The sequence below is a fragment of the Bombina bombina genome, chromosome 4, assembly GCF_027579735.1.
Source record: "Bombina bombina isolate aBomBom1 chromosome 4, aBomBom1.pri, whole genome shotgun sequence".
NCBI lineage: Eukaryota > Metazoa > Chordata > Amphibia > Anura > Bombinatoridae > Bombina > Bombina bombina.
In genome coordinates, this window is record NC_069502.1 from 1,237,472,641 (window position 1) to 1,237,491,462 (window position 18,822).

General features: G+C 42.3%; 1 protein-coding gene across 1 annotated transcript in view; it reads right to left on the reverse strand.

Moving 5' to 3' along the window:
- GNMT (glycine N-methyltransferase) overlaps positions 1-18,822 on the reverse strand; it is a 126,495-nt gene that overhangs the window by 53,990 nt on the left and 53,683 nt on the right. The window lies entirely within an intron of this gene.

The following is an 18,822-nucleotide window of genomic DNA, read 5'->3' on the forward strand; positions in this document are numbered from 1 at the left end:
TAATGTATTAAGCTCTACCCATTAAGAGACAGTAACCTACTTACTTGCCTGTACCTGGAGTTCCAACTCACTACTCAGGCAGAACAAGACCCACTCTAACTAAGAAGAGGGAATCCCAGGAGCTACAGTTCTCAAACAAGCAAACATGGCTGGAGAAGCAAGTCCCCCTATTCTTATTCCCTGAGATCTGCTGTTAACCACTCCACCTTCCCCGGTCAGACCCCCCTGCACTCTATCCTGCAGAATCTGTTCCTCCACTTAAATACTCATTGACCCCCTCCTCCCTTTCTTGCTGCCGCGGGTAGGCAGTGGGTCATAACCACTTCCCCTTTTCCCACTTTGCCCAATAGGGGGCACCTCACTGGGAGAGGGGTTTCCTTCAGAAACTTTTTCTATTGAAGCCTCAATACTACTTTCAAGTGACTCCTTATTCACTCCTGCGAGCGGATCCCACCTTCTGCTCTCTGAGAATCCGCCTGTCGACTCCAGTCTTACCTAGCTTAGAAGATCATGCAGGGCTAAAGGCCTTACAATAGAGGTTCAGGCTACATTCTATTTGAGGAAATCACTTCTTGCTCCTCCCATAACCACTCTGCATAGTGTCATTCAAACCTGAGGCTTGGTTAACAATTCAATGAGTATGACACACGCCATGGGGAAAAAACAGAAACGTCAAGAAAATCCCAAAAGAACCTTAACAGACCACTTTCACAGTAAAAATGCATCAGATCAGGACCCATCAGAAGACAAATCCAGAGATTCATCTACGTTCTTTGGTAGAGGTGCCAAAGCAGATATCTCACAAAGAGACTACTCAGCACTATCGCAATCGACATTCCGAGACGCAATCAAAACCTTATCGGACAAGTTGGACACACACTATACTTCCCTCTGTCAGAAGCTCAGACAATCAGTTGGTGAATTAAAACATGACGTCTCGTCGCTAGGAGAATGTACTGAAACATTAGAGAAGAAAAATGAAGATCTTTCTGTAGATCACGCAAACCTTCTCTCTTACTCTCAAAATCTAGAGGAACAGATCACAGACCTAGAGGGTAAGCTAGCGGATCAAGAAGATAGATCTCGCCGGAATAACTTGAGACTCCACGGAATTCCAGAGGCCATAACCACAGCAAACCTCCCGGAATTCCTGAACGGGCTGTTCAAAGAACTACTAGGTACACCTCAATCACAAGAACTACTGATCGACAGAGCCCACAGGGCTATACGCCCTCACAACTCAAACTCAGACACTCCCAGAGATGTTATCATAAGACTTCACTACTACTCGACCAGAGAGAAAATTCTCAGAGCATCTTTCTCTAATAAATCCTTTAAAGACCCGTTCCAAAACATACAGATATTCCCAGATCTTTCACAACACACCCTGGCAAGAAGAAGGACTTTCCAGCAATTCACTCAAATCCTTCAACACAATAACATCAAATACAGATGGGGGTTCCCAGTGAAACTATTCCTGCAACATCAAGATCATTCCTATGTGATCTCATCTCCAGAACAGGGCATGAAACTCCTTCGCTCCCTAGGTCTATCTGCTTCTCGGGACTCAAACCGTAAGCCTACAGAAACATCTGATACCCTCAATCCCTCAGCTCCTGACTGGAGCCCACACCATCCAATAACAAAACATCAGTTGGAAAGACAGGACTGAGATAGCTGGGAAACCCCTAATTTAGTGAACATTCCATCGCTTCCTCCCTAACCGCAACACGGTTGAACAAATTGGATACTTATCCAAATATAAGTGAACTTCTTACTTTCAGAGAGTCCTCTCGACCATGAATACAGTTCTCTACTTTAACCAAGAGGAACTATATATCCCAGACTTTTGCAGAGCTTACATATGGGTACATAGCTTACCACCACTCCAGCTTTTTTCCAATCGCTCTGAGGTTGATATCTATTGCTACACTACCCTCTCAACCAGACATGCAGTCCTGTTGACTTTAACACTTGCCTAAGGCGCTCTCGGGACCTCTCCCGGGGATCTGGCTCATTTTGAGTCGTCTTCTGGGGGCTCACCTCGTGGAAGCCTATTTTTGGTCCTTTTTTTTTTCTTTTTTGTTTTTTGGTGACCATATCACTACATACTTAAAGTTTCCTGTTCAATTACAAGTTAACCATGTATTTCCTTTCAGGATGTGATCCTCTCACCTCCACTTCACGTACCCCAAACCGATCTTTAGAGGTAACGTAAATGTTTATATATGGGGTGAAGTGGAGGTGACTAATTAGTTAATGGTTTTTAAAGCATTGTTTATTGTTATACAAAAAAATGTCTGTTTTGGTGTTTTCAGTATTAGAGTTATTTTTACCTTGCTCCCCCAGTTTACATTATGTTGAAAAACATAGCTCTTACTCTCTTTAGAGAGGATCACATATCTATACTACATCTCCAGTTAGCACACAGACATATTTCCACGTTAGACTATAGATATCCTCCAATGGTTCCTCTACATTCCCACCACTATACTAGCCCTCAAATTCCCTCATGATTACCCATTCTACTTATCCCAACACTAACTCTTTAATGCACCAACTATAACATGATCACCACCGCATATGTAGATCTTAACGCATATCACTATAACAATCTAAGTTTTAATGTTCTAATGCAATCATCCTGACGCACATGCTTAGATATCCTTCTTATACAACTGATCCACTAAGACTCCCCCTGCATCGGGACTCACAATTCAGTATTTTATACAGATGATACAGGTTCTACTCTTCAGAAATCTATCCCTTACGATTTCCTCCACTCTATACTGACTTCACTCCACCTTAGAGGGGTGCTTTCACCTTGCTACCCTATGCACCCTCCACCTCGTTCATATAACCCTTACTTGGACGCTCCCCTATATCTACCCAGCTGGCCATTCTATGTTTTTTTAACATTGAGCCCAACTTAGAAAGACCAGACTATTACGGATCCGCCCCCCATTAAGGTTTCTTTACCCTATTTTCTCTCTTTTCAAACCTAAGCGGCTGTTGACCGCTGCAATCCTTTATCTGCTCACCATTATACACATAGTAGTTACGTCTCCTGATTTCTAAAAATAATCTAACCATTTGTTGGAATATTCTTAGTCCACTCTCACCCCAGTGCCCAGAGGTGGAAACCACTCCCTTCCTTATTTTTCCTTTGGTACTAACCCTCCTTATTACTCAGTCCACCCTTCTGATCCCTATACCCTCCCTTAGCACTGCTTTAAATATGGAAAACCTCCGTTTTTTATCCCTCAACACGCAAGGGCTTAACTCCCCCACTAAACGCAGTCTGCTACTCAATCATCTGCAGAAGCATACAATAGATGTCGCCTGCATTCAGGAAACTCATTGGACACTCAAGCCACCCTTATCGCGCACCTCCAGAAAATACCCTGTGGTAGTTGAGGCCTCCTTCAAGTCAAAATCCAGAGGAGTAGCTATACTCTTTAGTAAAGATGTAGGATATGAGCCCATATATCTAGAGGTAGATCCTCAAGCATGCTATCTCATTCTAGTATGTTAATTAATACTCAAATAGTTACCCTTGTAAATCTCTACGCACCCAACACTAGGCAAATACACTTCATAAGGAAGGTCCTCCGACATATGTCGGAGGTCGATCAGGGAGAGTTGATAATAGCGGGAGATTTTAACCTCATTTGGAACCATACCCTAGACAGAAGCGGCCCCAAGGTCTCCACACAGGATAGATCCATAAACTCTCTCTCAAAAACCTTTCAGACACTCATAAGCCAGTATGACTTGTACAATGCGTGGAGATCTTTCCACCCACAAGAGAGGGACTATACCTTTTACTCCTCCCCACATAAGTCACATACCCAAATTGACTACTTCTTTATGACCTCTAAATTACAAGATAAAATGTCATACATTAAAATAATCTCGATATCCTGGTCAGACCACGACGCTCTATCTCTGTCACTTAGCCCACGTTTCTCACACATCACCTCCCTCATGGCGCCTCCGGGACTGGATATTGACAGACCCATCTATAAAGTTAGATTTACAGGAAAAGATTTCTAGCTTTCTAGATTTTAATGACGACCTGCACACTTCCATGGAAAACTTATGGGCTACGCTTAAGGCTTTCCTACAGGGACACCTCATTTAGATATATACTACAAAACATAGAGAGACGGGTGCTACCCTCTCCACACTTATAATCCAATCCAGAAATATAAGGGAACAACTTCACAGCTCATGCTCGGTTTCGTTAAACGATCAACTCTCTGATCTAACTAAAAAGATACAAGACTTAGAACTTCTAAGAGTCCAGGCCACTTTAGAAAAATTTAAGAAGCTCTATTATCACTTTGGTAATAAACCCTCCTCATTATTGGCAAAGAAGCTGAGACAGCTTAGTAGGGTTCTAACTCTGGTAACTCTGTTTACTCCCCTAGAGACATTGGTCGCACATTCCAGGACTACTATCTTACACTCTACAACATAGAGACGGAATTAGACACCCTTCCTCCTCCCCCTACAGTGATATCCAACTTCCTTAGCACACTACAATTGCTTACCCTAAGTTCCGAGATCACAGCTACTCTAACAGCTCAGATAACGATAACAGAGGTACTGAGTGTCATCAAATCCCTGAAACTTGGGAAATCCCCGGACCCAGACGGTTATACAGCCAGGTTTTATAAAACTTATCAAACTGTATTGGCCCCATTCTTTGTAGAATGTTCCAAGAGGTGATGCAAAAAGCATCCTTTAGCTCGGAGTTTCTGGAAGCTACCGTGGTAATGATACTAAAACCTGGGAAAGAGCCGGAACAATGTAGTAGCTATCGGCCCATATCCTTCCTTAATATAGATACTAAATTATATGCGAAACTACCTGCCAATAGACTCTCAAAGGTCATTACACTAATAGTACATACTGAACAAGTAGGCTTTATTCCCTCTCGGGAAAGTCCTGACGCTACCAGACGCATACTAGATATACTTATTTTGGCGTCTAGAGAGGGGGACCCCTTCCTGGCCCTCTCTCTTGATGCAGAAAAAGCCTTTGATAGGGTCAGGTGGGACTACATTTGGGAGACAATGAACAACTTTGGCCTCCCTATCCCTTTTATAAGAGCAATACAGACCTTATATTCTCTTCCCACGGCTAGAATTAAGGGAGTTGGCATCCATTCAGAGCCTTTTTCCATAACTAATGGCACACGACAGGGGTGCCCTCTTTTGCCTCTACTCTTTGCCTTAGCCATTGAGCCTTTGGCCCAAGCCATAAGAATTAATCCATTTGTAAGAGGCATTTCTTCAGTAAGTCACATTCATAAAATATCCCTGTACGCGGACGACATCACCCTGTTCCTCACCTCCCCAATGAGTTCTCTTCCAGAAGTTTTTAATACCATTAAAATCTTTAGTGAAATTAGCTTTTACAAACTCAACATAACCAAGACCGAAGCCCTTCCTATCAATATTCCAGCCCAGGAACTCAGACTTCTACAGAGGTCTTATAATTTCCAATGGAACATGAGTTCCATTAAAGTCCTAGGAGTTTACCTAGCTCCAGATACTATAACCACTATTAATAAAAATTATACAGATCAGCTCCCAGAGCTCCAAAAACTACTAAACGCCTGGGAATTCAGGGAAATATCTTGGAATGGTAGGATTGCGGCCATCAAAATGTCCTTTCTAACTAAAATCACCTATCTCTCTATGTATTCCATATAATATCCCTAGACCTATCCTAAATAAGCTACAGAGCCTTATTACTGCCTATGTTTGGAAAGACATAGGCACCTCTAGACATACACTTGAAAGACCATTTGACCAAGGGGGACTTGCGCTACCCAACCTTATCACATATTACAACTCGACTAGACTTTCACACCTACTTGGCTGGAATAACAAAGACCAACTATCAGGCTGGTATAATATAGAGGCTTCTCTTCTACCTTCATGCCTTAAGCTCCTAGACCTTCTCTGGATCCCTTCCCACCAGACAAGGATTAGGGGACTTACATCCTGTTATACAGGATGCCTTTCAATTTTGGGACCAGGCTTGAGACAATCCTTCTATAGCCCCTCACCCTTCTCCCAACCTTACCCTATCTGCAGCCCTATTTTCTTTACCAGATGCACATCCAGACCTTTGGCAGAATTTACAGATTACACTAGTAACTGACTTCTACGACTCCAACACATGGACCCCGCATCACCAGCTATGCATTAAATTTCAAATACCCTCAAGACTTCGGTTTGAAGCTTTTCGACTGAGTTCCTGGTTACGCTTCTGGGGCTATCCTAAGCAAAATCTTAGAACCCCATCCTTATTGGAGCATGCATGGAACAAAGCCCACCTCATTAAACACCCCCTATCCTTCCATTATAACCTACTTTCTAACACACACCCGCAGCAAAAAAATTCCCAACTTTCTGCCTGGTAGAGGGAGATAGGTTTTGTAGCGGACATTGCTACCTGGCACAAAAGAATCTTGATAACTAAAAAACATTTACACTGTGCTACCCTCTGGGAACTGTTCTATAAACTCATAGTAAGATGGCACCTCATTCCGACCAAACTACATAAAATATACAGTTCGCACTCTCCCATGTGTTGGAGACTCTGTGGACACACTGGTACGCCTCTATATGTCTGGTGGTCTTGCCCTAAAATACAACCACTTTGGAGGAAGCATTTCCATACTCTTAACATGCTCAACATGATACCCCCTTATCTCCCGGAGGTCACCCTTCTTCATATGCAAATTCCCAACTTAGACAATCACACAGAAGCACTGACGATATATCTTTTTATGGCGACAATGTTAGCTATAGCCAGAGCTTAGAAAAAGAAGAAGCCACCGTCCCTTACACAAGTGCTGCTCATTGTCAGACATATTAGGCTAATGGAACAATACTCTCATAGGGTTTTAGATAAAACAGACTTCTATTTAGATGTATGGTCCCCTTGGTTAGCAATCCACCCAGATTATACCTTACACTAGAGATTTTCCCAATTCAGAACCCCTCCTCCACCTTAAAACTCCCCGTTCCCCTTTTTCCTTCCACTTCTGGGCCGATATTTGCGACTCTGAAATACATTTCCATCTCACAATTATTTCAGATAATTCATGGTAGACTGATCATCCTTAGCCCCCATATATGGAAGACGTAACTATCATAAAAAGACTCTGGCCCCAAGTTATCAAAGTCTGGTGGACCTGATCCGACAGTGCGGATCAGGTCCTCCAGACTTCGCTGAATACGGCGAGCAATACGCTCGCCGTATTCAGCATTGCACCAGCAGCTCACAAGAGCTGCTGGTGCAACGCCGCCCCCTGCAGACTCGCGGTCAATAGGCCGCCAGCAGGGGGTGTCAATCAACCCGATCGTACTTGATCGGGTTGATTTCCGGCGATGTGTGTCCGCCTGCTCAGAGCAGGCGGACAGGTTATGGAGCAGCGGTCTTTGTGACCGCTGCTTCATAACTGCTGTTTCTGGCGAGCATGCAGGCTCGCCAGAAACATGGGGCATCAAGCTCCATTCGGAGCTTGATACATATGCCCCAATGTCCTTATCCTTCCTAAGACATCTTTCTCTGCTCTAGAACATAATTCCCATACCTTTTTATATGAGAGTAGATCTGCAGGCAATGTTTAGACGCAAGCAAATCTTGCAAGAATGTTGTTGGTTTATTGCTTATCCTAAATTGTATAATATTATTTAGTCTAACCTCAAATAATAAAGTATGCAGATCTCCTCACACTTTATTATATTAGTTTTGTACTTAAATGCCTTAATAAAATTTTTTTATAAAAACAAAATGGTGACTATAAGGACTATTCTGCCTTTTGTTCAGCAAGGTCATTATATGTCCACGATAGACTTACAGGACGCATAGCTTCATATTCCGGTTCATCCAGACCATTATCAGTTTCTGAGATTCTATTTTCTAGACAAGCATTACCAATATGTCACTCTTTCATTTGGCCTAGCGACAGCTCCAAGAATTTTTGCAAAGGTTCTCGATGACCTACTCTCTGTAATCAGAGAACAGGGTATTGCGGTGTTTCCTTATTTGGGCGATATTTGGTACTGGCTCAGTTTTTACATTCTGCTGAATCTCACACAAATCAACTAGTGTTGTTTCTTCAAAGACATGGTTGGAGGATTGTAATGCTGAATCAATGGTGCAAAGATATCACAATTAATATCCTTAAATCCCAATGTTTGACTCTCTCGGACTTGGTGGTTAGATCACCATAGTATAGTTCAAGGGGCCTCTTTTGTTTGTCCAACCTGGACTTTAATCACAACAGATGCAAGTCTATCAGGCTGGGAAGCTGTCTGGGGATCTCTGACAGCACAAGGGGTTTGGAAACCCCAAGAGGCAAGGTTACCAATCAATATTTTAGAACTCCGTGCTATTTTCAGGGCTCTTCAGGTTTGGCCTCTGTCGAAGAGAGAACCATTCATTTGTTTTCAGACAGACAATATCACAACTGTGGCATATGTCAATCATCAGGGTGGGACCCACAGTCCCCTAGCTATGAAAGAAGTATCTTGGATACTTTTGTGGGCGGAATCCAGCTCTTGTCTAATTTCTGCGGTACATATTCCAGGTGTAGACAATTGGGAAGCGGATTATCTCAGCCATCAGGCTTTACATCCGGGGGAGTGGTCTCTCCGTCCAGATGTGTTTTTTCAGATTGTTCAGATGTGGGGTCTTCCAGAAATAGATCTGATGGCTTCCCATCTAAACAAGAAGCATCCCAGGTACTTGACCAGGTCCAGGGATCCTCAGGCGGAGTTGGTGGATGCGTTAGCTGTTCCTTGGTTTTACCAACCTGCTTATATCTTACCGCGTTTAGTTCTTCTTCCAAGAGTGATCTCCAAGATCATCATGGAACAATCGTTTGTGTTTCTGGTAGCACCAGCATGGCATCACAGGTTCTGGTATGCAGATCTTGTCCGGATGTCCAGTTGCCAACCTTGGCCACTTGGCGTCAGCTGTTTGTTCGCTGACCTCCTTACTATCCATTTGGCCTGGTATCCTGGCTTTTTAAGAGCTTCTAATAAATTTGTTATTTTAAATTTTATACTCCTGGCTGGTGCTCCGTTATTTTGTGCTTACACTTCCTTTAAGACCAGACCTTCTGTCTCAAGGGTCGTTTTTCCATCAGGATCTCAAATCGTTAAATTTGAAGGTATGGAGATTGAACACTTAGTGCTTAGTCATATAGGTTTCTCTGACTCAGTGATTGATACTATGTTACAGGCTCGTAAATCTGTTTCTAGGAAGATTTATTATCAAGTTTGGAAGACTTGTATTTCATGGTGTTCTTCTCAAATTCTCCTGGCATTCTTTTAGAATTCCTAGAAGTTTACAGTTTCTTCAGGATGGTTTGGATAAGGGTTTGTCTGCAAGTTCCTTTAAGGGACAAATCTCTGCTCTTTCTGTTTTATTTCACAGAAAGATGGCTAAGCTTCCTGATAATCACTGTTTTTTGCAGGCTTTGGTCCATATGAAGCCTGTCATTAAATCAATCTCTCCTCCTTGGAGTCTTAATTTGGTTTTTAAGGCTTTACAGGCTCCTCCTTTTGAGCCTATGCATTCTTTGGATATCAAACTACTTTCTTGGAAAGTGTTGTTCCTTTTGGCCATCTCTTCTGCTAGAAGAGTTTCCGAATTATCTGCTCTTTCTTGCGAGTCTCCTTTTCTGATTTTTCATCAGGATAAGGCGGTTTTACGGACTTTATTAAAAAAAATTCTAAAGTTGTAAATTCTAACAACATTAATAGGGAAATAGTTTTTCCCTCTTTTTGTCCTAATCCTAAGAATTCTTTGGAGAGATCCTTACATTCTTTAGATGTTGTAAGAGCTCTGAAATATTATGTTGAAGCTACTAAAGATTTCAGGAAGACTTCTAGTCTATTTTTTGTCTTTTCTGGTTCTAGAAAGCAACAATTAATTGGCTAGTAAATAAAAGACCAAGTGAAACAATTTAATAAATAATTGTTTACTAGCCAATTATTTGTTGCTTAGCAACTACTTTTGGTGGTTTTTCTCACAGGGGGAGGGGTCTATGCTTGTGTAGAAATGTTTTGCTCACTGTATTCTGCATTGGTCTGAGGAAGGGGAGAATTCCCAGAAACGTCACTGCAATAAATCTTTCTCTGCATTTAAGACCAGAGAGTGCTGTCTTCTATTTGCTATATCATCATCCACATTCTAGCACCCTGGCATTTGTGATACCGTTCATGAGAGTGCACTTGTCTTTGTATCCTGTTTTCCACCATCTGGTTGCACCCACCTAAGAACAGAATGCCGGACCCATCACCCTGTTGTTATACTGGACATTTGTCTATAAATTGTTTCATCCACCACGGTGCTGGTTGTACTTTCTACACGCTTGCAGTGCTCTTTGGCACAATTGGCATGGAGCCAACTGGATTGACACAAGCCACTGCTACTATCCCAGCGGACATAGATGGGGCAGAAACATTGACCCTGAGTGATAATGATGTCGCACGGATACTCTTTGACACTTTATTACCAGATGATCCTACAGAGAGCGCACTTACCATATTCCACCAAATCCTTAAACTTAAAAACATGAGGTTGACCTGAAACTGCATGGTATATATCTTTCTGAATACCACAGAAAAAAACTTCTGCAAAAAGTGGTGCACAGTTCTTAATAAATGCTCACTAGATCTGATCTTGCTAGTGATTGATGAAGTTAGAAGCCTGCTGCAGAAATCTAAAACAGAACTTGAAACTATCGAGACGATCAAGGGACAAACCCTAATACAGGACCAGACGGAGAACTGGACAGAAAAGATTACTACACAGCTCCGCGCATATAACAATGCCCTGGTGGCATTTAAAAACAAAAAACTACAGTACGTGACGAATGATTATAAAGAAAAGAAGGTATACAGATGGACCTTAGGACCTGAAAAGCGGGCATACTACCAACCGAGACAGCAGCGATGACAGAGGGTATATACCCATCTTCATCTGAATACAGTGGACAGCAGCTTGGGCTCAGAAACTGATAGTAATGTGACCCAAGGACATGGGGGCAACAACACTGAACAGCCTTTTTTAGGGATTACCACCCGCTCCAGAGGCAGAGGCGACGACCGCATACCAGAAGGAGTGGGGTGTGGAAGAAGACCCCCATTCCCACGAAGACAGAGGAGAATGTAACAGTAAACTTGAGCAAACACATTTTCAGTCCACAGGAACAACGGGTACTCAGTAAAGTACTTTGTTCCCACTACCATGGCTAATAATTTCAACACTTATATAGACACCATGTGCTATCAAAGACTACTGAAATTAGGGGACTTCTTCCAAGGAAAGACACTGGAAGACACTATACACCAGTTCAAGAAACCCAGTACTTTTGATCCGCCTACCACTAATCCCAGCATCCGCACGTATACACAAATTGTCCAACAGAAACTGGGCGAGAATGACAAGATTCCTGCAAGAAATAACATGACCTCAAGTGATTGAAAAGCCATACAGAATTTGAATAAATATACTTCTATAGTGATCTGCCCAGCGGATAAAGGTGGTGCGATTGTACTACAGGACTATAAGGATTACCGTGATGAGATTATGAAACAATTGGCTGACACCAACACATATAGGGCGCTCTCAGGTGACCCTACGATACAATACAAATGCAAGATTTATGCAGTAATTGAACAAGCGGCTAATAACAACTGGATTGATTCAAAACTTCAGGATTGGTTGACCACACAGTATCCCATTAGACCGATACTTTACACCATCCCTAAAATACACAAGAAAGTAGACCTGCCTCCAGGGCGCCCCATTGTGTCAGCCTGTGGGTCACTGCTACAACCTCTAGCTACATATGTTGATGCACTTTTACAGCCCCTGGTTCTAAATATGAAATCATATTTAAGGGACTTATCAGCATTGATTACCTGTCTGGCACAACTTACTGATGTACAACCAGGGGACGTCCTAGCTAGTATGGACGTGGCAAGTCTGTACACTATTATCCCCCATGAGACCGTTACGGAGGTTGTGGCAAGGAGCCTGGATAAATACCCCTATGTGGGACTGCCCACTCGATTTATCATTGAGCTTCTCACTTTATGCCAGACATTGAACTACTTCAAATTTGAAAATAACTTTTTTTCTACAACTTATGGGCAAAGCAATGGGCTCAAATATGGCACCGGCCTTTGCCAACTTGTACATGGAATATGTTGAAATGGAGGTATTTAAAGTCTATGACCACAGCCAAGTGAAGTTTTACAAGAGATATATAGACGATATAACAGTCATTTGGCGTGGCACCTTGGAAACTTTTAAGGAATGGGTCAACAAACTCAATAACATTGGAGGACAAGTACAACTGAAAGTGGTTGCGAGCTATACAGAGGTGGATTTCCTGGATCTCAGTATATTTAAGGAAGATACTGGTATGGGGACTACACTCTTTAAGAAAGAAACAGACCGCAACACTCTGCTACATGCATCCAGCTATCATCCAAAATCCATCCAGCTATCATCCAAAATCTTTATTTAAAGCTATCCAACGAGCACAGATGCTCAGGGTACTAAGGAACAACACATCTGAGACACGGAAGGGAGGCACAGCTGACTGAAATGGAGATTCGCTTCATAGCTAGGGGCTACAACAAGGCACTGATTAAAGATGTTAGATCTCACCTGAATGCTGTGAACATCAACAAGAGGAACACACAGAAAAGGATACATTTTTCACCTCCTACTCCCCATCTGCTAGGATACTTGGGACCACCCTTAGAGCCAAGTAGGACATCGTGGAGTCTGATGAGTTGCTCCCCTACAGAAACTATGGACCACCCAGGATCGCCTATAAGAGAGGCATAAATCTGAAAGATATACTAATGAATACTGATCCTGTGGGATGCTACAGCAAGGTAATTACCAGTACCAAGAAGGGGTCCTTGAAATGCCTGAGCTGTGTGACTTGCAATGCAAATCTCCAGGGCACCCAGTTTCGACATCCACACACTAGCAAAAGGTTTAACATTAAATACTACCTCACTTGTTCCACAAAATACGTGGTGTACATGCTCAATTGCAACTGTGGCCTGTTTTATATTGGTAAAACTACAGATGACATCAAGAAATGGATGGAGAATCACAGATGCGCAATCCGCACTGCCATAGACAAAGGTACCAGTGACCAGCCGGTGGCAAGGCACTTTATGGAACAAGGCCATACAGTTGCAGACTTGAGGTTTACCCTAATTGATCATGTCCCTCCTCTAACTCGTGGAGGCGATAGGGGTAAGTTGCTTCTGAGGAAAGAAGCTGAATGTATATACAAATTGGATACTATCCACCCAAGAGGCCTCAACATGGGTATAGACTGTCATTGCTTCCTTTGAACTTGGTGTACAATGTTATCTTACATTTAGCCAGACCATGACTCGGCTATAATACCCTGATTATAACATCAGACATACTTTATATGTGCTACTACTATGGACTACTAAATGATTCTATGATATACCTCACATTATTATACATTTTATATATATATATATATATATATATATATGTTTTATGATGTTAATTATGTATTAGATTGCTTAATTATCTATACTAACCCTAAACTGTACACTAGCCCTGTGCACCTCTTTATCCCTGTGGTTCTATGTCCCAGGTCTGGGATCATCATATACTCTTGGGCTATATGTTTAGACTATATTATAATTTTTTGTGCCAATAGGGTCCACCCTCTCAATATACCTGCCTGGTAGTCAATTGAGGTTCTATCTGTCTTCAACTTTATATTGACAGTCTCAGGGCCATTTCTGTGTTATGATAGCGATCTATCATAGCCCGCATATGATCACAATATGGTTTCACACTATTTGACTACTGATTAGTTATATATGGTGTAGAGTATGTACTGATGGCCTTGCAAAATGTGCAATTATTAACCTGTTGGCCAGTCGGTTTGGTTTGTATATTGACATAACCTATTCTTTTGAGGTCCCTATTAATAAATTAGAAGTACGGAATGCCTTAGATTAGTTTCCGTAAAGATCATGTCCCGCATATACAGTTGCTATTTAGTCCACATTATATATATATGGACACTAAATACTAATTAGCGATAACAAGTATCTGAGATCCCTGGCTGTTTGGATCACTATAGGGGCCGGCCTGCATTAACCAATCAGGCAACTTCCTGGGATTGTATGGGACGGGTTTAATACTCAGAAGCTACACGGGTCTTAGACTCCTAGACACAGAACTTTGCCACCACACTCACATAACTGGCCACCTGTGTTATTCCAGACTCACTACCGATATTGCATTTGATGCCCTTTTGTGGATATACCCTGTGATGATTGTCGGCTATGGGGTATGTATACCAGGTATATACCGCTACAGTTTTAGACGGGATAATGGGTACGGGGTACATTCTGGCCTCTTAACTACTGTTTCACACAGACCGGAGTATCACACGTGCTGTACCGTGCATGACTCTCCCATCAGGCCCTTTTTAATACACTATGTCCATAGAGATCATTAGACATTTGCGACTTCGCTACTGCGGGCCTGCTAATATCTGATTACACACTTTATTTTTGGCATATCTTTTTTACTGCATGTAATACTTTAGCTGATGCTCGCTCTATATGGTTTACACATTTGCCTTTTCTGTTCCGATTTCATAAACTGACATTGCACAATTTTAGACCATACAGTCACGGTCAACAGAGACCGGAATAATTGATTGCTATGTTTCATACGGCCCCAGTAACAGGTTTCTACCGCTAGAATTTTCAGTTCGCTATATGTTCCAGTTTATGTACATTAGTGTGCATATATTTTTGTAAATAATCCTATGCATTCTGGATGTTAACAGAATAGACATTCTGTATTTTTGCATATATATATATACTGTATATATACACTTTTATCTGTAAGTGTGCTGCTAGTTATTTATTTGATTGATTCACTTAGTCTTTTGTTTAATAGTCAATTATTTGTTGCTTAGCAACTACTTTTGGGTTTTTTTCTCACAGGGGGAGGGGTCTATACTTGTGTATAAATGTTTGGCTCACTGTATTCTGCATTGGTCTGAGGAAGGGGAGTATTCCCCAAACGTCACTGCAATAAATCATTCTCTGCATTTAAGACCAGAGAGTGCTGTCTTCTATTTGCTATATCATCATCCACAGATTCTAGCACCATGGCATTTGTGATACCGTTCGTGAGAACGGTATTGTGACAGACCCTTCTGTCAGGACTGAAAGAGTTAACTGTGTTTAGCTTTAAGAATCTAATTTCTAAAGACAGGTTTTCTGGCCTCAGCTATTGTGTGCTATAATTACATTTAAGTAATAAACAGGCCATTGTTTAATCACCCTCAGAGAACAGACGCTAGGTGATAAGACAAGCCAAATGTGTTTAAGTTGTTATCTGCCTAAGTAAAGTATTTAAGTAATATAATTCTATTGTATCATGTCAAGGGCGCTTCTCCCTTTTATCTAATGTACAACATTCTTTCAACCCCCATCTGAGGGGGGGTCAAAAACCTGTATAAATCTGTGTGCTGCCTTCAAATAAAGTTGTCATTCTGTTTTAAACCTGAAACTGGCTGGGTTGTGAATTGCTGATTGTCTATGCAGGACATTGTTCATCTGGGGTTAACCCTTGGTACACAGTTGGTACCGTAACATTGGTGGCAAGCGACGGGAGAATCCTTATCGCCCAGAAGAGCAACTACACAAGCCAGTAACCTCAGGAAGAGGGAGATTATTACAATACTGACTAAGATGGAAAGAGTACCAGGGACAGAAGGAACCAATGGGCCCAGCATATCAGACAGAACCCCTGAAGAAGCAAGCTTTGATCGGGCGGTTAAAATAAGACTGGCACATTATGGCCCCAACCCATCTGCGGAAATTATCGACCGGGTCATAGCAGCTGTGGAGGCCAACCTACTTCGCCAAAGCGGCGCTGCAGCAAACCCAGTGGAAAAGAGAAAAGTAAATTTTGCAGCTTTTAAAAACTTCCTGGAAACAGAAGGAGAGATTGATGGGTACCTTGCGGATTTTGAGAGGCAATGTGCACTACACAAGGTACCCGCAGAGGACTGGGTCACGATATTATCCGGAAAATTATCCGGCCGGGCCAGTGAGGCTTTTCGGGCCATTCCAGATGAGGAAGTCGGGGATTATAATACTGTAAAAGAGGCTCTGCTCTCCAGGTATGCGGTTACACCGGAGGCATACCGGAGGCGGTTCAGAGACACTGTTAAATTAGCTGGTGATTCCTACCTTGAGTGGGCATGTAAGGTGCACCACACAGCAGCTCACTGGATAGCGGGGTGCCAAGCCGTATCTGGGGAAGAGGTGCTGCAGCTATTCCTGTTGGAACATTGCTTCGACAAGTTACCCGCAGGAGTTCGAGAGTGGGTTCGGGACCGTAAACCCTCCACCCTGCATGAAGCGGCTCGCTTGGCAGATGAGTATACGGATGCCCGCAAACTGGACACTGCTACCACTAAGCCCCCTGCCAGAGTGGAGTACAGACCCCCAGTCACCCCAGCACCTGCCAGTTACCAACCCCCAGCACACCGCTATACCACACGGTCTCGGGCCACGAACTACCCTCAGAGAGCCTGGTCCAATTCGCGGGGCTACTCACAACCTATTCGGTGCTTTGGATGTAAGCAACTAGGGCACAAAAGACCAGAGTGTCCCCTAAACGCAGCGAACCAAGCACAGTCCTGGAGAAGACCCGCTAGCGGAATCCCACGTAATCCTCAGCCTGCGGCCCGCTATGTAGAGGCGCAAGAATGCTGGGGCATCCTACATGAGGCAGACCTTGTGCAAGCTGCCCACCGGAATAACCGGCAACTGGTTAAAGTGAATGGGAAGGAGGTCAGTGGTCTACGGGATACTGGTGCTACCATGACCTTGCTTCGAAAGAACTTGGTGTCTGAGAAACAGCACACAGGAGACACTGTGGCTGTGAGGGTAGCAGGGGGCACTGTGTTCCGCCAACCTGTTGCCAGGGTGCATTTGGATTGGGGAGGGGGCGCTAGACCTGTGAATGTGGGGGTCATGAAGGATTTACCAGCTGATGTTCTCCTTGGAAATACCTTGGTCCCCCTTGTTTCTGCCTATGCTCCCATGGGTCCCGCTGATGTTAACCCTGTGACTACCCGTGCTCAGATCCGTGCAGCAGAGACTGACCCCCCTGCTGCTAAGCCCCAGGACGCTGAGCTCATTAAATCTCTATCCGCTATTGATATGTGGGAGTCACGTTACAATGCGCTGATGAAGGAGAAGAGTCACGTAGAGGATAAAATGGTCACTTTAAATAATCATGTAACAGTGCTAGCGGGAGAGAAGAGGAGTGCAGAGGAAAAAGCACGTTTAGAACAGGAATCTCTGCTAGACAAGCTGCACCGACAGACTGCAGAAAACACCAGCTTGAGAGTGGAACATGAAACATTAAGGACAAACTTAGTGACACTGGAGGAGAAGCTGACGCTGGCTCATAGGGAGGTGCAGCAACTCAAGGGCACCCTATGTCAGTATGAAGGGATTGTGGATACCTATAAAGAGCAGGTACAAAAACCACGTAAAGAAGCCGATGATATTTTGAAGGACTGTTTAGCCCTAGTCGGGGCACTGAAGAGGTTGAACCCTTATTTATACAGACAGGGATTCTCTCTCATAACGGGAATACAGATGGATTGTCCCAGCAAACTGACATGCCTACCACCTCCTAGTCCGGTCATCCCCAGGTTGACCCGCAAAAGGGTCAAGCCGGGTCTGCCGGAGTGTTCCACAAGGGGGGAGCTATGTGACAGACCCTTCTGTCAGGACTGAAAGAGTTAACTGTGTTTAGCTTTAAGAATCTAATTTCTAAAGACAGGTTTTCTGGCCTCAGCTATTGTGTGCTATAATTACATTTAAGTAATAAACAGGCCATTGTTTAATCACCCTCAGAGAACAGACGCTAGGTGATAAGACAAGCCAAATGTGTTTAAGTTGTTATCTGCCTAAGTAAAGTATTTAAGTAATATAATTCTATTGTATCATGTCAAGGGCGCTTCTCCCTTTTATCTAATGTACAACATTCTTTCAACCCCCATCTGAGGGGGGGTCAAAAACCTGTATAAATCTGTGTGCTGCCTTCAAATAAAGTTGTCATTCTGTTTTAAACCTGAAACTGGCTGGGTTGTGAATTGCTGATTGTCTATGCAGGACATTGTTCATCTGGGGTTAACCCTTGGTACACAGTTGGTACCGTAACAGGTATACTTTCTTTGTATCACATATATATATATATACACACATACACACACATATATATATATATATATATATATATATATATATATATATACACACACACATATATATATATACACACACACACACACACACACACACATATATATATATATATATATATATATATATATATATATATATATATATATATATATATATATACACACATACACACATACACACACACATATATATATATATATATACACACATACATATATATATATATATATATATATACACACATACACACACATATATATATATATATACACACACACACATATATATATATATATATATATATATACACACATACACACACATATATATATATATATATATATATATATATACACACATATATATATATATACACACATACACACACATATATATATATATACACACATACACACACATATATATATATATATATATATATATATATATAAAA